Source organism: Aythya ferina, assembly GCF_964211825.1.
Source record: "Aythya ferina genome assembly, chromosome: 3".
NCBI lineage: Eukaryota > Metazoa > Chordata > Aves > Anseriformes > Anatidae > Aythya > Aythya ferina.
Window position 1 is genome coordinate 113,006,684 of NC_140298.1, and position 23,247 is coordinate 113,029,930.

At 44.6% G+C, this 23,247-nt stretch overlaps 1 protein-coding gene across 6 annotated transcripts in view; it reads left to right on the forward strand.

Moving 5' to 3' along the window:
- EVA1A (eva-1 homolog A, regulator of programmed cell death) overlaps positions 1–23,247 on the forward strand; it is a 199,771-nt gene that overhangs the window by 130,197 nt on the left and 46,327 nt on the right. For 3 of the 6 annotated variants that reach the window (XM_084515732.1, XM_084515734.1, XM_084515733.1), the window contains exon 1: positions 6,891–7,036. The exons of the other annotated variants lie outside the window; for them this stretch is intronic. The gene's annotated coding sequence lies outside the window, so the exon portion shown is untranslated. Of the gene's footprint in view, positions 1–6,890; positions 7,037–23,247 lie in introns of those variants that run through there. 6 annotated transcript variants of the gene reach the window in all.

Consider the following 23,247-nt stretch of genomic DNA (forward strand, 5'->3'; position numbering starts at 1 on the left):
CAACCAGAGCTGTCTTCCATCTAATTAAATCCACTAGTGGAGGACAAAGAGTGGAAGGGAACTGATTCATCAGCAATAGTGTCTCAAATCCATTTGTTTACCTCTGTAGTGCTCTGGGAAATGTTTTCCTTAAAAACCGCAAACTGCGATACATGGAGATTGGCAGCTGGGTGGTTCTGCTGAATATAGTACTCTGTACAGACTAATTAGAGACACACAGATCTTGCTGACACCTCTGCGACATCCGATCATTCACACAGGATAAGGTCATGCTGGAAAACTTGCAGGAATCTCAAAGCAGAATCTGACAAACCTTGGAAGTTTAAAACCATCACAGTCTTGCCTGGTGCTTCCTTTGCTGCTGCTTCCTCCAAGAAAGGTTAAAAGAAGAAAGGTACTTTTAAGTTCCTCTTTGTAAATGAAATCATAATTGCTGGAAAAATAAAGCAATTGATGTAATGTAAACCTCCTGGAGTAACTAGAGAAGGTGCTATAGAGGCTTCCCAGCAGTTATACACTGAGAAACATTCTTAATCTCCTAGATAATGTAGAAAAGGAATGACATTTATTAGCTACAAGTCCTCACAAGCTGAGGATGCAGTTTTTAAAACTGTATTTGGCTCCCCCTCCTTTTCCTCCTTTATTGTGATCCTTCACCATGGATCATTTTATGTCCAAACTCACCTTCATCTGTTATCATACTTCAGTGATTTATCGACATCACAAACTTCTGATTAATAAGGCTAGACGAACATCCATCAGAAGAGCTGAGAATGTGTGATCATTTCCTCTCGGGCTCTCATTAGCTGTAGCTCTCCTTTTGGGAGCTTTATTTTCTATTTCCAGACTAAAACATATGATGTTTAAAAATAATTTCCTACAATTAATCTTTTGTTTCTCTCTCTCTTTTTTTTTCTTTACATTCAGTTGAGATCCTTTATGATCTCTATACTGACAGCTAAAACAAGTAAAAAATAATCCAACCTATCTCTGTGTACACTCAATGAATAAGCAGGCAAGTCCAAATTAATAAATAGCTTGTTTCAGTTTCCTTCATTCAAGGTGGAGAATGTAGGCTCTACAGATAATCCTATGATTGTTTAAAATGGTTGTGGGATAGGTAGGAATTACAGTCAGTGTCTTTTCTGAAAGAATATCCTTTTTTTTTCTTTACATTGCCTGAGTTTTAAATGACATAGGTTGTTCTGAAATGCACCTCTGGTATTTTCAAATTATTACGCCAACTAAGGTGAAGAGGGTTTTGTTTTAGAGTTTCCATACCAAGTTCTCCTTTTAATGAGACACTCCTAGGTTAAAAATACCTTCCAAAAGTGAATTCCCACGTCTTTTCTACATTAGTGACAGATTGGAGAAGAAAATGTGGAGTAAGCCTGAAAGTGATAAGTTGAGGTTAGAGGTCTAGCCAAAGTCAAGTGCTAGGGAGTTTCAGCTGTAGAGAGCTGATGCTTTGAATTATAATCAAGTGATTAATGTTTCTAACATAAGTGGGTTTGGGAGTTACAAGGACTTGCAGCAACAGCTTCATAAGTATGGTGAAACCTGCTTTGAGAGATATTTTATTTATAGCACATTCATTAGGTTGGACAGAATGGACAACATGTACTTATGTGGTTAATGATAAATCCATCTGAGGACTAAACCAGTCTGCTGAGTTATGAGAGAGCCATTTGTAGGTCAGATTTTTCTGAAGAGGGAAAGACTTGAGAGAAACAATTCTTATTTGTTTGGGGGGGGTGGGGGGGGGGGCAGGGAGAGAATGGCAGTTGAAATCAGCTTTATTCCTGATGTAAAGTGTGCAGGATTTAAATGTTACAGATCTTCTTCCATTTCTAAAGGTCTCTTGCCTGTGAAGTCTGTGTAGCCGGCTTCTTAAATACCAAAAGTAAAATGGGAAGGAGCAGGCATGTTTGGAAAAGAACAGAATATTTTTATAAAGTAGCTGGTCATCTAATGGTGATGTGTGAAAACTGCAGTGATCTCTGTGAAACTGCAAATGTCAGGAAAGGCTTCATCTCTCTAGCATTATAGTTTCACTTGTGGAATTCAGAAGTGTTATCATGAAATGAAAGGAATTGAACAAACAAACAAAAATGTAATCGTGCCTGTTTGTTCCTTCTGTTTGAATTCAAGAGACCTGAATCCTGTCTCCATAAGTGGTTTAGAATAAAGAGTCTTTCAACTAGACGTAGTTTCCCCTGAATGATAAAACAAAGTGAAAGCATAGCTAATAAAAACAATGCTTTGGTACCTTGTTATTGTTGTAGTTTTAGGGATAGATCTACCAACAGGATGAAATGGATTGATTCCCCTCTTATAGCCTTATTCAGGGTGGTGCAGGTCATTCATCCACAAGTCCTACTGGTTTCCACCATGGGCCATGCTGCCATTGGATTTCAAAGTGAGCTCTGGACAGGTCTCATTAAAAAAATAAAATAAAATAAAATAATTAAAAAGGAATTTTAAAAAGGAATTAAAACAAACCCCTTATTCAATCCTTTTATATAGCAGCCAAATGCAAAGGTGTGTTATTTCTCCCAAGAGTCTCATTAGCTGCTTGTCTGGATAGGACAGCTGAGGCTGGTAGAACCAAAAACCTCACAGGTAAATGTCTATCAGAAGGGGACTGCACTTTGCACATCCTCAAAAACAAACAGGCAAAACCTGTCCACTTGAGACACGCCTTTTCCCTGCTGCTAGTCTGATTTTTAGGTAAAAATGGAAATGTGTTCATTGTCAAGGAAGCTAATTGCAAAGTGCCTGCTGTCAGATATGTTGCCAGTACCTTTTCCAGGTGTTGCTGCAGGTGCTATGTGAGGGTGAGCTTAGTTTATCAGGAGCCTGAAAGCTGACTGATTATACCCAGTAAGTATTCTTAGAGTGAGAAAACAACAGCTCATAAAAAGATACTTAATTCTATATATAACTTTGCAACAAAGCAAAGTACAGGAAGCTGCCTTAGATTAATTCACACTGAAAACTAATTTATGACACTCAGGATTATGAGATAATGAAAGACACAGTGGCTTCTCCCTCTCTTGACATCTTTCAATTCAGAGTGGATGTCCTGCTGAGAAGATACACTTTAGTGACACACAGTTTGTTGGGCTCAAGCAGTAACTGTGTGAAACCTAATGGCCTAGTCAGAGTCTACCTCATTCAGAGGCTATCCTGATCACTTGTTTCCAGCATCAAAAGGCATGAGGACACCATTATCATACTTATTTTATAGATGAGGAAGAATCTGTGCACTGTTATGTCAGGCAAACACATCTTGCTTTTGGTCCCCATGTTAGACACTGGAAAAGTTAGGTGTTGAGATTGAGAGAATTACCTAGGCTCCCTCCATGGTCCCTGAAAAAGAAGGGGCAGCTCTTGAGGTGATTCATCTCACTTGTCTTAAACTGGTTTGGATAAGATGAATTATGCTCTGCAATCTCCATTTAGTACCTACAGAGAGGCGGCACAGGAATTAAGTTCAGACCTAACAGCGAGATTGCTGGGATGAGGGGAGATGTCCCATGGGTTTGAGGAGCTGCACTTGTGCATTGGCCAAGCTCCAGGGGTGGATGTGCTCCTCAGCATACATACAAACATCTGAGCCTACAAAATGCAAGAAATAAGGGTGTTAAAGCTGTGTGGAAAACTCTGGGACTCACAGGGGTGAGCCTGTATTTCTGCAAGGCCTTCAGATGAAGAGTTTTGTGGAGATTTTGGGTCACTTGTCATTCTGAGACTATTTACGCGCTGCTATATTGTAGTAATTTAGTTAAATTAATTAAATAGTTAATTAAATAGCACAAGTCCTGTATATCTGCTATCCATGGTGTTAAATTCTGTTGTGGTCCCCAGCACAATGGTTATCCCAGTCCAGTGACAGCACTGGCATGGCTTGGACATTAGCATTGGCCAGAGCTCACTCCCTACAGGTGGTTTGGGTACAGCCATTCACTTTTGGAGGTTAAGGGCATTTAACCTCTCATGTACGTGTGGCTGGACTGTGCCTGCTGGCCCCAGGGCCAGAGACCCCTGACCCCACCGAGTTCATTAATATGGATATGTCTAAAGCAATGTAATGTAATCTCCATTGGGTGAGGCGTCACAAGGTTCATCAACATTTTTTACAGTCTTTTCACCTTCTGTTTCTATGATTTTAAATATACTATTAATAAATATTCTTTATTATTTTAATTCCCCTTATGTTATTATCCTTGTCAGGATCAGACCTGTGGGGAAACAGGTGTGGTACCTTGGGCTTGATGCAGGGCATTGCAAATAGTGTGGCACTGTCTAATCCCCCTTCCGCTGTTCTCTCTAAACTATAATGACTTTAGAAATCTGATTTTGGCCTGAATGCTTTACTCTGCATCATGGGCTGCCCCTCTCAGTGACTTCCATGGGCTGCACTGGAGTGTGTCAGGGTTTGGAGCTGAGGGTGGTGTTTGGAGCTGGTTGACAAAACAGATCTGCGAGGCCTCTTCCTGACAGTACACCAGCTCTGATCTGAAATGTGACACAGCCTCAGACATCTGTTTTAAGGGCATAACTGCTCTGAGCTTATTTGAACTCAATACGGGGCTCTGTTTATATTTCTCTGATTAATTGAAAATAACCTCTTGTTAAGGGAGTGACAACTGATACCTTAAATTGTGCTCAAGTCATTCACAAGAGAGAAAAAAATACACCAAAGGTTAGGCAGGTCAAAGCCCTTGTTTGGATCAAAGCATATGTTGAACACTGTATAAATGCCAAATCTTAAAGTGTTTTGTATTTAAGGTTGAAGTTTGGAGTAAAATGATACTATACCAATAAATCCCTAATTCATCTTGTTAACACACTACCAAATTCACAAAAGCACGGTGAGAAGGGATGCTTCTGTTGGGCTGACTGGATCTAAGTGTCTTAAAAATTTACAGCAGAGGTGAGGTCATTGCTGTAACACCACATCCAGTTCTGGTAGGCACATTTAAAAAAAAAAAAAAAAAGACTTTAACGCAGTGGAAATGGATCTCAAGAGTGACAGGCACAGTTTGTGGTCTGCCCATAGAATCTACCTTACTGTGAGAGACTAAAAAAGCTCAGCTAATTTTATTTATTCAGGACAAGGTTACGAGATAACTTGGCTGTGGTTTTGTAAGGTCAAGCCTATATGGCGAGGGAACAGTGGGCTCCAGTTTCCACTTGGGGCTGAATGGTGTGGGTACTTTCCACCAGAAAACTTGGAGGAACCACAGCTATAGCTGGGCTTAAAATACTCTTGCTGTGCTGAGAGTGAACTGAGGTTGGGCTATGTCCTGGTGGGCTGTAGCTCTTCTTTGTCCATGCTGAATCTGTGGCTTATGGAGCAGATCAATGGGCGATGGACAGGGTGGAGAGTGAGGCCAGGCAGGTACCGATTAAAAGGGCAGCCTTTCTTCTTCACAGGGTGATAGGCACTGAAATAACTTATCTGGGTTGGATTGTCCTTCATGGATAGTCTCTGATTCAGGGTGGGATGTGTCCCCGAAAGATGTGCTGTAATTCATAGTGGTCCTGGTGTTCATTCAGGACACTGCTCTGTGGCTTCAGCTATAAAGAAAATCAGACCAAGTGATCGTAATGATCAGAGAAGTGTCCTCACCTGGCCTTAAGATATTTCTATTCAGCAGGAATATTTAAAATTCTTATTTTAATAGGCCTGGCTTCCAGCTGTCTCCATGGCTTAATGTATCTGTTGGGACATCTTGGGGCAGAACGAAGGGAACTCATCAACTTCCAAGTAGAAAATTTCCATCTGACCCATACCTCAGTCTATAGCGAGCTGTTGTGTGGGTGGACTGGCACCCATCTCGTCCACCCTATAACAGCATCAGGAAGACTAAAGAATCCCTTAGGAAGTCCCATGGGACCCTACCAAAGGGTTTTGGGCACTGCCTGCTGCAAGGGCAGGTGGGATTTGCCAACAGCCTGAAACCTGGGGTGCCTACAAGGAATCACGCACCCACAGTGTTAGGTCCAAATGATGCTTTAAATAACGCCACCCAGCTGGGTTGTCTTGTCCCCTTGTACCCAGCACTCAGGGAAGCGTTGAGGGATTTGCCTCGCTGGAAGATATCCACCAGCTTTGTTCAATTACAGCAATGAATCTCATCCAGCAAGGCGAAGGCTTGACCGCACACCCAGTGTGACTGTGCTTTGGTGGGTCCTGTTGGTGTCACGCAGTGCCAAAGCCACGTCTCCTGGCTTGCCAGCGCTCGGACTGCTGCCTGCCTTGTCCCTGAGGCGCGCAGGGCAGCATGAATCTTGTGGGGCTGAGAATGAGACCCCTGCCCCATACCCTCTACCATCTCCACGGGCTGGCAGCTGGCAGCGCTGTGTTTTGGAGCAGCTCACTTGCAAACCTGGGCAGAATTAGCTGGGCTCCCGCGGGCAGCGGCTGACGCACGGGGGGATCTCGTATCCTGCCCGCAGCCCTCTTACACAACCTGCAGCCTGCGAGGGACTTAGAAAAGCCATAAAGCTGCTGCAAACTGTGTTTCGCTCTCAGTGTCTAACACCATCACACAGCTCTTGCTCAAATAAATAAACTCTGATGGGAACCTCCCCCCCACCACACACTTCATTCCCTGCTTTAATAAAACTTGTCACAGCGCTGCTTTTTTTTTTTTTTTTTTCTTTTTTTTTTTTTTTTTTTTTTTTTTCTTTCCCCAAGTCAGCAGATTTTTAGGCTGGCTAATGAGGGGGAAAAATTTCTTCTCCCCCCGCACCCCATTCAACTGCCTCCCCCTTCTTTTGCGTCGGGGGCCAAGTTTGGATTGGAGCCTGGTGAAGTTTCTGTGTCATTTCCTGTTGCTGCCCTCGACACTCGCTCCCGCGCTGCTCTCCTCCCGCAGACGCTCACTCGTCCTCACTCCCGGCTCGCTGCTTTTTGGGGAGGATGTGAGCAAGCACGGGAACACCCCACGCTCTCCCTTGTCACACCGCCTGCCTGCCGCTGTCCCCACAGGCTCAGCTCCTGGCCAAGCAGAACAGCCGAACGGTAAAACAACTTTCTTCTTTTCCCAACAGCTCAGCGATACTTTTTTTTTTCTTCTTTCCCCAGGCAGCTGGGAATTTAAGGCGGCGAGAGCCAAAGCAGCCTTTTTTCTCGCAAACTTTCTTCGCCAGGGGGACGCAGCTGGTGGCTGTGGTGGTCCCAGTGGGGATGGATGGGAACAGAGGTGGGGAGCCAGGGGCTGGGGATGCGGAGCCCAAGTGTGGCGATGCGGGAGTGCGGTGTGGGGCTCTGGAGAGGGGAGAGGTCAGCATCCGCGAGGGCTCGCATCGGTGCTCTTCTGCAAACACTGATGGCTTGATGTGAAAGGGAAAAAAGGAGGAATAAACCTGGCTGTGGGGAAGCCAGTGGAGGGAGGTGAAGGAAAAAGCAGGGGGTGCGCAGCGTTTTCTCTTACATGTCCGTCTTTCAGCTTCAGCCTAGCGTTTACCCTGGTGAAAGGTTTTACCTAAGGCTTGCTTGCTGTGGAGTTCAGGGCTTTGTGATCCTGGGGACTGCTATCAGACAGAACTGATACTTACTAGAATGTGAATTGCACTCGCTCAGGGGAGTGGGGACAAATCAGCTGGCATCTGTAAAAACCTGCCTGTAATGCCGTTCCTCTGACATTTCCTTATTTGCTCGCTAAAGGCAGATATATTTATTTATTTGGTGAGAAAAAGACACAAATGTTTGTGCTTTAAAGCAGAGCGCCTGTGACTTCATGTGCTATTTCTGTCAATCCTGACTCGTTCTGTCTTGACTGTTTCTTGGACAAACAAGGCGTAACAAAGTGATGGCTAAATCCCGAAGCATGTGCTGGAGCTAGTTCCCGGAGCTTTCCGAGTTAAAAGGCTTGCTTGAACTCACTGACACAGGACAGTAAATTTCAACATGTCAGTAAGTGAGGGGAAAAAAGAGCTTGCAGAGCATAAAACACCGGCAGATAGGCAGTGGCAGAGAGTCGGTGCTGCACAACCCCAGGGTCTTCACGGGCAGGATTAGTTCCCAACACCCCCAGCTACTCGGCAGCATCTAGAAAGGTCAATTATATGTGTAGTGGTTACCGGCTAATTAGAAGTGGGGGAAAATGCCTTGGAGTTGGCCCTGGGAAAAATGATCTTAACACTTTGTGTACAGTGTGTTTACCTCCAAGTCATTGATCGATTCATATTTCTCCCTCAGCTCACCCTCATTTTATGTTATTTTCACACTGAAGTCCTGCCTGGCCCCCATCCCCATGATGGGAGTGTAGGTACAAGATGGGAAACATAGGCAGGGGGTTTTGGGCACACCCTGAGCACATCCATCCTTCACCCCAGCCTCCAGCTCAGCTCCACATCCCATGGCTGGGGAAAGTTCAAGCTCCCTGCCCAGCCTTGGCATCCCTTGTCTTGTGTCCATAAGCCATGAGGGACCCAGGAGACGTTACTGACATCTTTGCCTGGAGTTCATTTCTAGGCAAAAGCTCAAAATCTGTTTCATAGTTCCTATACAAAAGTGTTTTTTTTTTTTTTTTTTTTTTTTTTTTTCCCCCCAAAAAATTGGGCTGTGTAGGTAATGCTTTTTTTGGGTCTTCCCATCTCTCAGACTCTTTCTGACTATCATGCTTCTCCTTACTGATTATTCTATAAACATTCTTCCCTTTCAGCTCACTCAGCTTCTGTCTGTATGAGTAACCTGTTCTTGATGGTCTTTGCTGGCACCTTGTTGATACCCACGGTCCTTGACATAGGATGGCCTGGGATAACTTCTGTGTGTTGCTGGGAGCTTGGATGGGCCAGGACACTCCAGAAAGGCATCTTGGATGTGGCCACCTTGTTTTAGAGGGTAGGAGAGTTTATTAATACGTAGGCGGCAGGCTGTGCCAGTTGGCTTCAGGGTTGAAGAATGGGCTCTGGCACCGTTCAGTTTACTAGCAGAGACGTAGCCAAGAGGTTAACGAGCTCGTTTAACAGAGGGAGGGGAGAAGCTGTAGCAGGAGTTACTCCTGGCACCTCTGAGGAGCTGAAGAAATAGTATTTACCTGGAACTATGCTTTGCATTTCTAGGTATGAGAGGAAATGGAGCAACAGAAAGATGTTTTTGCAGGAGTCCAACAAGCAATTTAACTTGCAGCTGAATTGAGCAATTGCACGTGCAAGGGGGCTGGAGGACTAAGCAGCTTCAGGTGCTGCTTAAAGGGTTGTTAGAACCTGATGTTCTTTAGAAATTCATCTCTGTATTTATGTGTTGAGAGAAAAACCTCTGTTTCAAATGCAATTTGGGGTAATCCGATTCTAAACTATCCTACATCTTAGCCTGTGGGTGCCACAGTGGCTTTAGATAAGAACAATGCAATTTCACCCTTAACTATTTTGGATCTAAACGTGAACCCACTTCATTTTAAGCTAACATCACTCCATGATTTCAGTGGAGTTACTCCTGATTTATAGCAGTTGAGGGCAGATGAAAGTCAGTCCCTTCATATTTGTTTTTGTGTATGATTTGCAAGGGAGAAAGCAAGACAAGAGAAACCTGCTCAGGGTGAGATCATGGTGGGAGCTGAAGCGGCTTGGGTACCACTAGCACCTTTCTGGCTTTTTTTGGCTTTTGTGGCTTTCTCTCTTGCCCCATATCTCATCTTTATGTTCTGTTAATGGAACCTTGCTCTCTATAAAAGCAAATGCTGAAAACAGGGTCCTGGTCCTGTCTCTCCCCTTGTGCGAGCATGTTCTCCACACCATGCTTTTAGTGTTGATGTGGCCTTGACAGATGAGTCAAGGGATGGAGATTCCAGTTCTGCTGCTTGCCTTGGGAAAGTGCTCTGGAGCCCAACAGACTTTACTGTCTGGAAATATTTCCTGTTGCACAACATAAATTGTCTGTTTCAGTTTAATCCTGTTGTCTTAAATTACATCACTAAAGTATTACCTTGAGTGAAGCCTCTCTTCTGGGCCACTTCACTGCAGTGGGGGAACCAGTATTGTAAGAGGCCTCAGGTTGTGAAGTCTCTGCAAGAAGGTGGAGTGAGCACGAGTTTCCCTTCCCCCTTCCTCCGTCTTGCACAAGCGCAGGATGAACAAGTCTTGCTTTGTAGCAGCTTAGAGGTGCGGGTCTGTGCTTCTTCTAAGCCCTGAGCTTCAGCAGCCACCCTTCAGTCCAACGGTGGCTGCTGAGATCTCCAGGAGACATCTCCCATTACTGGTGGCTTCTGATGACTCTGGTGGTCCTTTCCTCTGTGCTGCTTTTTTGTGCTTAAGTTAGCAATACTCCCTCTCCTATCCTGCCTGAGGTTGCTCCAAGGATGCGCTGGTGCTGCCTGGCCTCACGTCACCTGCGGTCTGCTTCTTTCTGCTGGGTTTTGCCTGGAGCCCCAGATCTTGTGACATTTAAGTGCTGATGCACAAATGAAGGTAACATTCACACGCTCTAGTGAGTCTCTGGCTCGCCTGCACAAATCTCTTGTTTCCATTCTTCTAGAGCAGTGTCACTACCTGAGGACAGCCCTCGCCTTGGTGCTGCAGGGAGCTGTTGATCACTGCTCTGTTTATGGGATATTGCCATAGCAATCAGGATGTGTAGTGGAGATAATAAGGAGATGAAGAGGTACATGCCTCCTTCCCTCTCCCCCCTCCTTCCCCAGCCAGCATCTTGTTTGCATTGGCTATTTTTAAACATATTTGCTACCAGAGGCTGAAGATCGCTATCAGTCTGAGCCTTGCCACTGTGCAACTCACAGCTGTTTCAAGTGGATTTGTGCTGAGGGTGGAAGGGTGGTTTTTGCTCTTCCAGCTGCTGGCTTAGGGCTCCTGATATAGCTGCTGATGATTGTGGCTCCCCAGGAAATCAGTGAAGGGTACCAGCCACTTTGACACGGACCACCAGACAGCTTAAAGCCAGAGCTTTTCCTCCTTCCTCCTGACTGCTCCTGGAGTCGAACTGGTGAACGCAAGGTGAGAGGCTTCTGAGTCCCATCAGCAGTCCCCTCAGTCATCCTCTCCCTCCCTGGAAGTGTTGTTTTTGGTTAATTTGTACAAGACTGGGCCTCCATGCTCTATCCTGTGGGAGGAGGCTCGAAGCTGGAATTTTGTAATAAATGCCAGATTGTTCTCTTGAGGCACAATGGAGAAGGCCACTCCTGTTGCTTCTCCAGTCCTTGTAGGCTCTTGTTAGCTTAATCTGCTAACTGTGAAAGGTTTTCTTTCCCCATTGAGAATAAACCTGACCTCTGCAGAAGGTCAGCATCAGGGGTGTTTGTTCTGAGATTCATGCTTTCCATGGAGCCATGGTGGGAATCCCAGACCACATCTTCCTGATGCAGGTTCCCAGCAGTTTGCTGGGGCTGAGTCACTCTGAACGCACCCCCAGGCCATCTGCAGCATTGCTGAACCACAGCATTGCTGAATCTGAGGACTTTTGCTTCCCTGTCCTTGGCCAGTCTCTTTGGTGCTACCCAAGGAGCGCAGAACAATCTGTCCCTGTGCACGCCAGAGGCAGCTTGTTTGTGCTGGAGTGAGCGTGGGCTTGTACCTGCAGCTCAGGGCAAAAAGTTCTGCACTCCTTAAAGGCTTTCTGTAGTCAGGAAAGAAAAAGAATCTGGCCATCTGATTTTGGCACTGTCACTGATTCCTCATGTGACCACATTGTTTCAACCTTCTTCTCCTGACTGTCAGCAATAAAAAGACCACCACTCCCTGCTCTCTCCTCCTGGCCACCTCACTTTGAGATGGCCATAACATAAATAAGCATGTACAACCATAACTGAAATGTACGCAAAGAACATGCTATATAAATATGATTTTGCTTCTTGGCCGTCAGTCATCCTACTAAGGACAGAGATAACAACGGGTGAAACCCGTATCTCATCCTCAGTGGTACCTGGCACTCACACTACCTGCAGCTCTTCTGGAGTTTCCCAGTTGGACTTAATTTCACTAGCTTAATAATATACATCTTGTACTCCTTTTATTTGAGTACTCACCATTATTGCCCTCTGACATAGTCTAAAATTATATAAATTATGCTTGGATTCCTTTTTTCTTTTTTTCTTTTTTTTTTTTTTTCTTCTTCTTTATTAATGCATACATGGACTGTATGAGATTTAGAGATTTCAGAGATTTATTTTTCTTTAATGAAATCAACCTCCTTTTCCTGGCTAGTGTACTGCACAAATGTCACATTTAAATATGTGCTTTCAAGTTCAGTCCTCTCCCTCAGACATATTACTTTACACTACATTTGGCTGGGTTAAATTGCACTGCTGATTTACTACATCAGTGGCCACGAAAGACTCAAATTCCTCTGACTCCTGTTTTGTTGTTTCTCTCTATTTACTATACACAGTGCTCTGGTTTTGGAATGGTTGGCAGACTGTAAGCTACATTTCTTATTTCTTGTCTTCCCTTGATATAATGTTTACAATTGGATTCATATATTTAGCACACTCAGAGTCAAGTAAATTGCAGAGCAAGTACAAAAAGCTCTTCTGAGAGCAGTATGAATGCCACAGTCCTGTGCTGTGCCAGGCACCAGCTATACAGAGGAGGGAAAGGGGTAAAGATGTGCCCAAAGTTCAGGGAAGCTCCCTTGTCTGTCTTCTACAAGCAGGAGCTGGAAGCAGGAGGATGCTCTTCAACCAGCTAAGGAGGCTTGAACAGCACCAGGAGCACAAGGAGGCTTCTCTATCCTCCTAAGTTTTGTATCCAGAAGATTGCCACCTCTCTTCTCTGTCCAAAACCTGCCTGAATGGAAGCTCTGGGTATGAGATTCGAGTCTAAATACCTTTCACTAATTGGGTTTTATTGTCTAAAAAGCAAACTAGTGCAGCTTTGGGAATTCCCTTCTTTTTGTTTGCTTACTTGGAGAAGCCCTGGCTAAGCAAACCTGCCGGGCATGCTGGCTCTTCCTGAACAAAGGTTTTAAAACGGGTTAAAGCATGTAGTGACAGCAACAGTGGCAGCAAAAATCTTCCCTGGAGAGGAAGGAGGCACCCCAAAGGCAGTCAAGCCAAGCTCCACCTTCTGATTTTACCTCCCTGCGTGGGCCTGCGTCACCTCTCCTTCATGTGGAAGCTGCCAGGTGGTGAAGGTCTCATGCACTGCAGGTGAGAATTTTCAGCTGATACTTAGGAAAGGCTTCTCCGATGTCAGCCAGTTTCTGAGAGGAGCTAGCCAGGAGGTAGGTGCCTGTTCAGATATATCCCAGCCAGCTGGCTAGCTCTCAGCTTGGCAGGCAGGAGCACCTAATTGCCCTGCACAGACACCCTGTCTCCGTGGACAATACACGAATGCTTACAGGTTCTGAGTCATTCCTCAGAAATTCAGCACTCTGTTAGATACCTCAACACTCACGATAGGTGCTCTGGGTTATGCTGGTGGGCAGGATGTCTTTAGGTTCGTATTGTTCTTTATTCTAGGTGGCCTGAAGTCAACTTTCCATAGCTTGGCTTTTGCAGGTGCAAAGGAAAGGTTGCAGTCTGGGGAGGAGTACTGTTGGCCTTAATCAGTATTTGCAAAAAAAAAAAAAAAAAAAAGTATGCAAGGCACTGCCCGTTGTTACTAAGAGAAATTGTGCGTGTTAGGACCACATGGCTATCATGCCACACAATCTCACTTTATTTTCTAGTAGCACTAAACACTTACTGATTCTGTCCAGACCTTGCCTGTTCTGTAATTTTCTAGAGTTGTCTCTACCAGGCAGAAGCTTGCCTGCAAAAACATAACAAAACAAACAAAAACCCAAACCAAACCAAAAAACGAATAGTATCCATCCAGGGTGCTGGTTTGTTCTGCACAGCTTTTAGTGTGCAGCTAGCTCACTGCCAAGCATCACACAGCACAGCAGAGCGAGGCAGAGAAGTGCCTGTGAATCACCATGGAACAACAGCAGGCGAGCCAAGTGGCCCCATGTGATTTTAGGCAGGGCTCAAGAATTTCATTCCTTTAGCTTCAACCCAGGGGGCAAATTTGTTCATTTCTCTGGCATCGCAACAATGATAAAGACTGTGCACCCATTTGCCCTGAACTGGTGTGTTTTTTACTGTGAATCACTTGCTGTTCCCATTGTGTGAGATCACAGCAGTTTTAACTTTAGGAAAGGTGGAGATTCACTGGAACCAACTCTCATGTCTACTAAGCTGCCTTTCCCCTCTCCTGAGTGTAGAAGATAGCTTTAAAGCAAAAGTAAATGGTGTAGTCAGAGTAAGTGGGTTCTAGAATCAGACAAGTTCACTGCTCTGAAGTGTGTGTTGCAGATGTGTTAGGAGATGGGTGCCAAGCTGTGAGCTGTCTCTTATCTCCACAACAAATGACAGAGAGAAATTTTAGGAAGGTTGAGGTACCTGTGTCTGCAAAAACTCCAGTGGTCAGTGATTCTTTTGCATGTGTTTGGTACATGCTGGTTCTTGAGTCTTTTCTTGGAATTATTTTGAAGAGTACTACTTGGCTTGGACTAAAAGTTTGTGAGATCACTGTGTAATAGCATAGACAGTCAAGTTCCAGCACCCATGCTTGCATCCTGAACTAGGAAGGAATAATTCTGGGAAAGACAGGAATACAGGCAAAGATATGAAGAACACCACCTGCTGGAGAGAAGCAACCTCGAGAGGTAGACATATAACTTTCAACCTTGCCTTTCCATGTCTTCTGGACAGCCTGGAGTTATTTCACAACAGCACAGCTCAAAGCAGGCACCCTAAATTATAACTGTGTTGCAGTGGTTCTTCAGGGTATAATGTTCCCCTACAGCCCTTAGGACTATTATTGATCTGAGGGGGGTGGGGGACACTTGTGTCCTTCACCATTCATGACAGCAGGAAGGTCATCTTACCCAACTGCAAAATCTACTATCTTGCACCTGTCTGCCAGAGATTTAATTCTTTCTTGCCTGCAACTTGCTTGAAAAACGAAAAGCTCCATGTGACTGCTGTGTGTTATTAGTGAGGGAAGGTTGGAAAAAAATCCCCAAGACTTTCTGTCATATAAGTTGCTTGAGAAAAGACATGCTATCCGTAGCGAGACCTCACAGCATGCAAATTCTCAAAGCATATATGTAAAAGATTGAAACTGGAGGTTTTGTTGACCCTGGAAGAAAAAGCAGATTCCAAACTGGGGCTCAGAAAAAAAATAAAAAATCTCCTGTTTCAACAATATTTGTTCTTGCTTTATTGATGAATAGATGCAGCTTGCCTGTGTTGTGGTTTTGCCCTGTTTATCTTCTGTATTTGCATACATTCTCTTGCTGGGCAATTACAATTTCAAGATCTGGCCTCAAGGTAGGCAGCAAAAGAGCCACATCATCTCTTCCTTCTTCTCTTTCATTGAATTTCTGAGCTTGGGGTCCTGCTTTTGAGCAGAATTTTTGTGATGGGGACTGTAGGGACTAGATTACCATAGAGAAAATGTGAACCTCCATCGAGGTTTGAACTTTGGTCTGCAGAAAAGAACCTGATATTTCATTCTGAAAAACTTCTTAGGGTCATAAGGACCTACAGATTAAAAACACACAGTATAGGAAAGCTTAACAAAATAAAATCTCCATGGCTTTGGAGGGAATTAGTTCTACCTTGTTGTTTTCATTGAACCGTGTGACTTGGAGAAGGATGAAGTGAACCTGCTCAGAAATCCTCAGGAAGAGATGTGGACTGCTCGAGGGTGTCTGTGGGGGCTTTTCCCCTGTCCAAGGCTGGGTAGTCAGTTCAACTGTTTTGCTGCAATATGCAGTGACAAGTCTTTCCTGTGAGGTTCAAGGCACAAAGAGAAGAAGCCATTGCCAAGGCAGGCTGCATTTTTTTATATATTATTATTATTATTATTATTATTATTTCATTTTTTATTTTTTTTATTTTTTGTGGGGGAAGGGAAGGTCTGTGGTCCCTCACTCCTTCTTCCGAGTGGTTTATCTGCTATGCAGAGGCTGTTACTGCAGGATGACACCAAATTCTTCTATTTGACTTCAATTTAGCTTTTTTTTTTTTTTTTTTTTTTTTTTTTTTTGACTATCCCAGTCTGAATGTAGGTTCATTACAGCCCCTGTTTACTGGGAGGCATTGTAGAAAAATCCTAGCATGCATTTATTTAAACATAAATGGAGTAGCTATAGAGCTCTTTCCAAAGAGTTTAAATGGCATCCTTGGCAAGAAAATAGAGAGGAAGCAAATATCTGTTACATGCGCCTGTGTATTGCCCCTAGAATAGGATCAAAGTTACAAAAAGAAACTGTGGTTTTGTTTCTCCACAGTTGTTAGAGTTCACAAACTTCCCAGGATCTATATTTCAAGGCTTTCATCAACCAGATTTTTGTACACATTTACATTCATTCAAAATAGTTTCCAGGCAGTGGGTGATTAGTGGTTAGACGTGGCCTACAGTTTGGTGATAATTTGATTAAGCGAAATCCTTAGGAAAATGAGCATTCCAGGTCTTTCATGTTCCTGTGCTTTACCTATGGACCACATCTCCTTCCCCACCCAGTCTCACAGGAGAAAGCTCCTTTATCTCCTGCATTTCAGAAAGGAACAGATGAATGCTAGGCAGGAAAGACGAGGGGATCCTTCCAGCCAGACTGAGCAGCAGGAAAAGATATTAACTCCAAAAAAACACCACTTTTACATTTTTCCAGGAGAATTCAAAAGGCAGTCATTATCTCCCTCTCCCCAAGAACTCTGTGTACTCTGGTCCTTTTGCATGAATTCAGCATTAAGGACCATGGTGTGCTACTAGCAGGGGGCTGAGAGGCTGTGCTGTGGAGTTACAGAGTTTCCAGAGGTGGAGGAAGCACAAGATTCATAACTTCTTGAGAAGATGTGGACCTCCTTGACATGCTTAGGAGGGCAACCCCTGTAGCATCCCTTGGAGAAGCATTCCTTTGTCAATGGGCCTGGATGCACGAGGAGGTGGTCTGCAAACAAATGAAGCCAACCTATACCAGCACGTTCCCCTGCTGCCCAGTGAGCCAGCCAGGAAAGCAGATAAAATAAAAACAAGATGTAAACATACAGAGGTTAGCCAATTTTTATTTATATGCTATTGAAATAATTTTATAATGTTGCACAGGCAGGGCCATGGATTTTCTTCACAGGAAGATGAAGTGGTGTAAGAGTGCGGCTCGTCTGTAAGTCCTGGCTAATAGAAGGACCATCCTGTGTCCTGCTCCTTCATTTAGAAACAGGGAGAGTGGAAGGGACAGTCAAGTCCTTAAGTGTCTACTTTATCAACAATCTTTGCTATACTGATTTACTTCAGGCAATTTTGGTTAAAAATATTGATTTAAAAAAGGATGATGTCTTTCCGCCTTCCTGTAAATACTGCGGGTATTCGCCTGCCATGGTCACTGACTCAAGTATTTCCAGTTGGTAAGAAGGGGCTTACAAATGTTTGGATTTACAAACACTCATGGATTTACAAACAGTTGCTTGCAGTGGCTTTGCAGATCTCCTTGTGATAACAGCACACCATTTGTCTCTGAACCATAGGCTTCATATGAGCACAGTGCTGCCTGGGGTGGCAGAAGGAGACAAACAGCCTTGCCTTCTCTGTGTCCTGGAGACCTTTCCAGCAGCTGAGAAGCCAGCACGGCCCTACATGGACCAGCCATGGCTCTGCTGACCATGCAGGGAGGGAAGCATGGGACACGCTGGGCTGAGAAGGATGCTGTGTCCTTGTGAAAGCCCAGCCATGCATCCCAGGGACAGAAGCAACCTCTCCTCTTTTCTCCTTCCTTAGGAGTGAAAAGCAAAAGTGATGGACATTTTGTTTTCCTGCAAGGGAAATTCTCTCCTCTCCCAAGGCAATGAAGTGATCTGTCAGAGGAACATTCACCTGAGAAATTAAAATCCTAGCCTCCTGGCTGCCATCACAAAGTGGGCAAACCCAGCTATTTCCTTAGGTTCCTAAATAAAAGGTGAGAAAAGACCACTGAGACCATTCAGTCCATCTTCCTGGATAAAAGCAGCCATAGATTTTCCCTGAATTAATTCTCATTTCAGTTACAGCAAGCATCCCACCATTGTTCTGCAGGTGGTACCATCCTTGTCAGGGGTTGTTCCACTATCACCAGCAGCTGACGTGGGCACAGCCATTACTTTCCCTCTCCTTGGCCCTAAATCCTTTTGTGTGTGTGCCATTAGTGGTCCACGTGCCCTCATTTGGGACACCTTGAGCCATAGCAGCATCTCTCAGGGAGGGCAGTCACCTTCATTTGCAGGTTTCACACGTGGAGAACACATGAGAAAATCTGAGTATGATTTTCAGCCTAAATCTATTTAAAACTTTATATGGAAAAAGAAAGGTCTGGAAGGCCACACTCCAACATGCATGGGACTCGGTTAATTCACCTTGAAGAGGCCTTTCAGAGAACTCTAAAAATGCACGCTGCATTAGGAATAGGACATGGGTGAGTGCACCAGAGCAGCACCAGACAAACAGCAAACACTGCAGCAACCCAGCGAGGAGGTCATGGGAGCTGCGGGGCTGGCAGCATCGCTGAGCAGATCTGTTTGCGCTGCGGCAGTTTTTTTCTCACAGATGGGATAAAAATAAGATAGATTAAGTATATCCAAGAAAAAATAGTTTTGCTAAGGCTTGAGCAAGCTGCCAATGTCAGCAAAGGGAGCAAGTAATGTAAGCAAACTTCAGAGAAGGAAAGCTGCAGAGTCTCCTGCCAGAGAGAGCAAAGGGGGCTGGCTCCATGCACTGGCTGGATGTGGGGTGAGGGGTTGGCCGGGCAATTAGGTTGATTTGTGTCTTCTATGTTTACCCGGGCAGATCCCAATGGAGAGGGAGGTTTTTCTCTTAGCTAATAAATATTCCTGCCCCTAGTTTCAAATGTTTTTCTTCCTGCTGTGGCCCTTTGGAGTTAACCTCAGCTGAGGCAAGTCACTCAGGCTGCTATGTAAGTGTTGAGGGTCCTACAGAAATCTGGAGCCCTTTGTCATGGCTGTTAATGGCTGTGCTGCTTTTCCAGGGTTAGGTCTACATGTGGATGTGATTTTGCACCCAGCTTTCCAGCAGCTCCTTGTGAATGGCCGATTTAGACAAGGTGAAGAACTGCTCCCTAAAACCAGACCTTCTATCAGCAGAGTGAGCAGCAGCAACTCTTCTGCCATCTGTGCAGGAGGATGCTCCCCAATGAGCATGAAACTGCTGTTAGGATGTGTGATGGAGCAAAAGCAGATGGTGTATCAGGGCTTTGGTGGGCTCAGATGAGCAATAGTGCTTCTCGGTTGCTTTTCACTAACTGGCTGTGAGCTTGGTCTTAGGCAGTGGCAGATCATCTGCCTTCATTTAGTGGGTTGTGAAAGCAGAAGCTTCCTGTTGATTTCTGGTCTTTCTTTCCTTTTTTTTTTTTTTTTTTTTTTTTTGAGAGTTACAGCTCCAAGTTACAGCTCCATACGTTAAGTCTTTAGGGGTGCTGATGTACAGAAAACCCCTGCTCCAGGTGAAAACATCATTCAGAGAATTATTTCCTAAGCATCCAGGCTCCATTTCTCTTACCCCGCTTCCTGGTTAAGACAGGGGAGGCCACATCTGAAATGGCGCTGCTCTGATTTGGGAGTTCTTACTCCACTTTGGTGAGGTGCAAATGGTGAGGGGCATGACCAGAAGGATCGAGGATATCATTCTCCACTATGTCATGGTTATTTGTTGCTTTCTTGAGTGGTTACTTTTGTTTTTTAAATGCACTTAATTCAGACAGAGGTAACCTCAGGAAAAGGGGGTTTGGGATTGTGTAGGGAACCTTCCTATGACGAACGTCTGCCTCTTTTTGGTTAACAACCGTATTTGTTACATTAAAACAAATGCCACTATGTGACCCAGAGAGCTTGTGGAAGAGGGCCAGAAAATAAACTGTTGCTACTGACGAGATAATGGATTAAAAAGAAAAAGATAGCAGTACTAAAAAAGAAAACTCAGGCAAAAAGCTGGTTTTCATTTATTTAACTTTGCCCTGAAAATGAAGACAAACGTGGTTTTGCAGCTCAGTCTCACTTTGTAGAGTTGTTGGGTTGGACACTCGGGGGATAAAGAATCCTAACTTTCCTTTCCTGTGTTGTTTGAGAACCGCACCAGAAATGTGTCTGAGTAGCAAAGTTCGCTCCCTGCCATGTGTGAAGATGGTTAGGGTCAGGGTTTTGATTCACTTTGCATGAGAAATAATAACCAGACACAAAAACTGAGTCAAGAATCTAGGGTGGTGGCCAAGAGGGAGCTGGATTCACTTTGGCTTCTTCTCTGTAACTGGTGTCTGTCTGTCTGGATCTGTGAAAGTGATGCCATTAATGCCAACGCACCGATCCCTCCGTCTGTCTGGCAAGCCAACATCAGTCTCCCATCTGGGTATGATGCAATTTCCTTTGCTTCTTTATTAGGAGATTAAAGGAGCTGCCTCTTCTCCCTTTTCCTTGTAGATAATTTATTGTTTCTGGAATTAATAGCTTTTAGTATTTGAAAGTTTCCTGCAGATGGATCAGGAGCAGAAAACAACATTGCAATGACAGCATTTTATAGGCAGATACCTACAGAATGGGCTACCTGTTTCCTGCCCTCCCTATTGTGTATAGATCAAGACTTAAGTGTTTACCTGAGCTGTCACTGTAGGCTTTTTAGGGCCCTGTTTCATTCTTGACACTTGGAACTTGCCATGTGATGTGGTCATTCTTTTAGGACAGTACTTACTAAAGCCATTTATGTTTTTATCAGTAAGCACAGGAGTAGCAGAAGGAGATACAGATGTCCATCAGCTTTGCACCAGGTTGCAGAGACCACTTCATGGCAAATACTCCAAAGAGAAAGTTCTCCTACGTCTGTGAGAAATCTCTCTTGCCCAGGGCCAAGACACGCTGGAGAAGAAGCTGACACAGCCTCCACTGCTCTGCTTATCTTGTGTGTTCCCACTGAAGGCTGAGGTTTGGCCAAGTGTGTTTTCTGTTTCTGTGCAGACACTGCTGTGACTGCCCAGGCATGCACTTGGGCTAGGAGGAAGCAGGTAACAGCTCTGTGATATGGCCGAGGCTGCAGCCTGCCTGAGAAGGTGCTCTCCTCTTGTGTCATATTACCAGCAGGTGCTGGGATGTGATGCTGGAGGAAAGCAGACTTTCTGGGGCTTTCCTCCCTCCTTGGCTCCTGGGAAGAAGCGTGCAGGTCTAATCGTGTTACAGGTGGCTTCAAACTATGACTTGTCCTGACCTACCTCTTTGTAGCAGGTCTAGGAGGATGCTTGTCTCAGGGTTAGGTGATTACCAACATGCTTGGGCATTGGATTAGGGCTTTGAGCCCATATTTATGTCCTCAGCCTAGTGCGTGGCGTAGTCTTGCAGCACTCCTCTTTTGCAACTGAACCAAAGCCGTTCAGAATATATCAGAGGCATGTTTGTAGGTTTAAAGGTCTGTAAAGCAATCTGGATCTTGTGACCCAAGGGAGAGGGACAGTCTTTCTGACCTACCTGCAGGTATTTCCAGTGCTTTGTGCGTCAGCATATTCCCATTCCACGTTCTGTCTGTTGTAACTGAATGACGAGTGACTCTCCCTGTGAGAAACCCCAAATCTCTCTCTTTTGCTGGCCGTCTGATGAGTGGTAATAACCAAGGAGCAATGAGCAGCTGGTAGCACTTATCAGAGGCAGCTCAGCGGCTGGTAGCTATCTCCTCTGGGGGAAGCTCTGCAGGGGAAGTTCCCACCTCACCGCTTCTTTGCTTCACTGGAAATCATTTTGGTTGTATATCTTGGCTCAATATGCCTCCAATCCTTTGCCTGGTATGAAGATTCACAGCTGGAGTCTCTGTCTGCAGGGCCTTGCACAGCCCTTTTCTTTGGATGCGGAGATGCCTTCTCCATTTCGAAGGGTAATGAAGGATATGCAGGGGTTACCACTCATGATAAGCCCCTGGACAGAGTGGGAATACATGTGGACCATGATGCCCAGAGGATTTTAGTGCTTCTGAGTGATTGAAAAGGTGGAGCCATCTCTAATGACTGTTCACTGCCCTGCAATGAACGTAATATATATCCTTTGTAATGACACTTTCTTCTTTCTTTCCAAATAAAGGGTTGCTTTACTTACCTGGATTTACAACTCCAACAGCCAAGCTCTTTTAATAAATTGCCCAATAAAGACATCATTAATCTCTGCCAGAAGGTTTTTTTTTTTGCCCATGTAGTTTTTACTCTACTGCTTGGAAGGAGAAGCTATAGCAGGAAACAGGGTTCCTGGCCCTTGCATGAGGTGCTTTGTTTGTATAGCCATGTCAGATGCAGGTGTGTGATTTTCCACACTTCTCACTGACACAGTGTTACTGGCAAAATGTTTATGTATAAAATGAGCCAATGTCACGTACTTTCTCCATCCACTGGAGAAGGTCCAGTCCCAAGCTCTTGTTTTTTACCAAGAGCTTAATGGAGAGAATGGTAGAGCTGGTGGCACAGTGAGAAAAAAATTAAAGGCTGAGTTTTATTGCAGGGCTTTTCATCATCACTGCTGGGAACTGTGAAAACACAGGTCTGAATAAATGGGTCCTATGATGCTGGGCTGTGAACAGGATTTGAACCCCCAGGCACTGGCACTTAGCTCTCAGTCTCCTGAGTTGTACAACACTACATGGCCCTCTTAAATGGGGCCATTTTTCCGTGATTCAAGGCTGACTCAAAGAGATTTTCCTATCTGTTGATTATGAAATATATATATATATTTCATTTTCTTCAAGAAAGACCAATTTATTTGCCATTTGAGTGAAATCAATATTCTGAAATGTCATTTCAATGAAATCAAGGTTGTAAAGTAAACAGGGTAATGAGAAGACAAGCGCTGTACATAGATTTTCAAATGTCAGACAGTTGATAGATTTTTTCAAATATACAGCTTGATTTCTCCATGATAAATAGTGGAGATGGATAGCATAGGAACCAGAACTACAGAAGGAGATGTGAAAGTGCCTGTGTTTTCCTCCTGAGCTAGTGGCAACCTGTAGACATGGATGGGACTTCCAAGGGCTGAAGATGAGGAGATGCTGGCTTTCTGCATGGATGTGGCTAGAAAAAAAGCAATTTTAAACCTTGAGCCTCTAGTGCTGAAACAAGTCATGTCCTGGGTGTTTTGCCTCAACAGTAGGATGCCCAAGGGAGCATCCCACTAAAGGAGGAAGGGTGGCAGGGGATCACTGCATGAGCCAGGATTGTGCTGATGCCCAAGCCCATGGTGCTGGAATCTCCATCTCTGCTCTGCCTGCACAAATCCCCCAGCT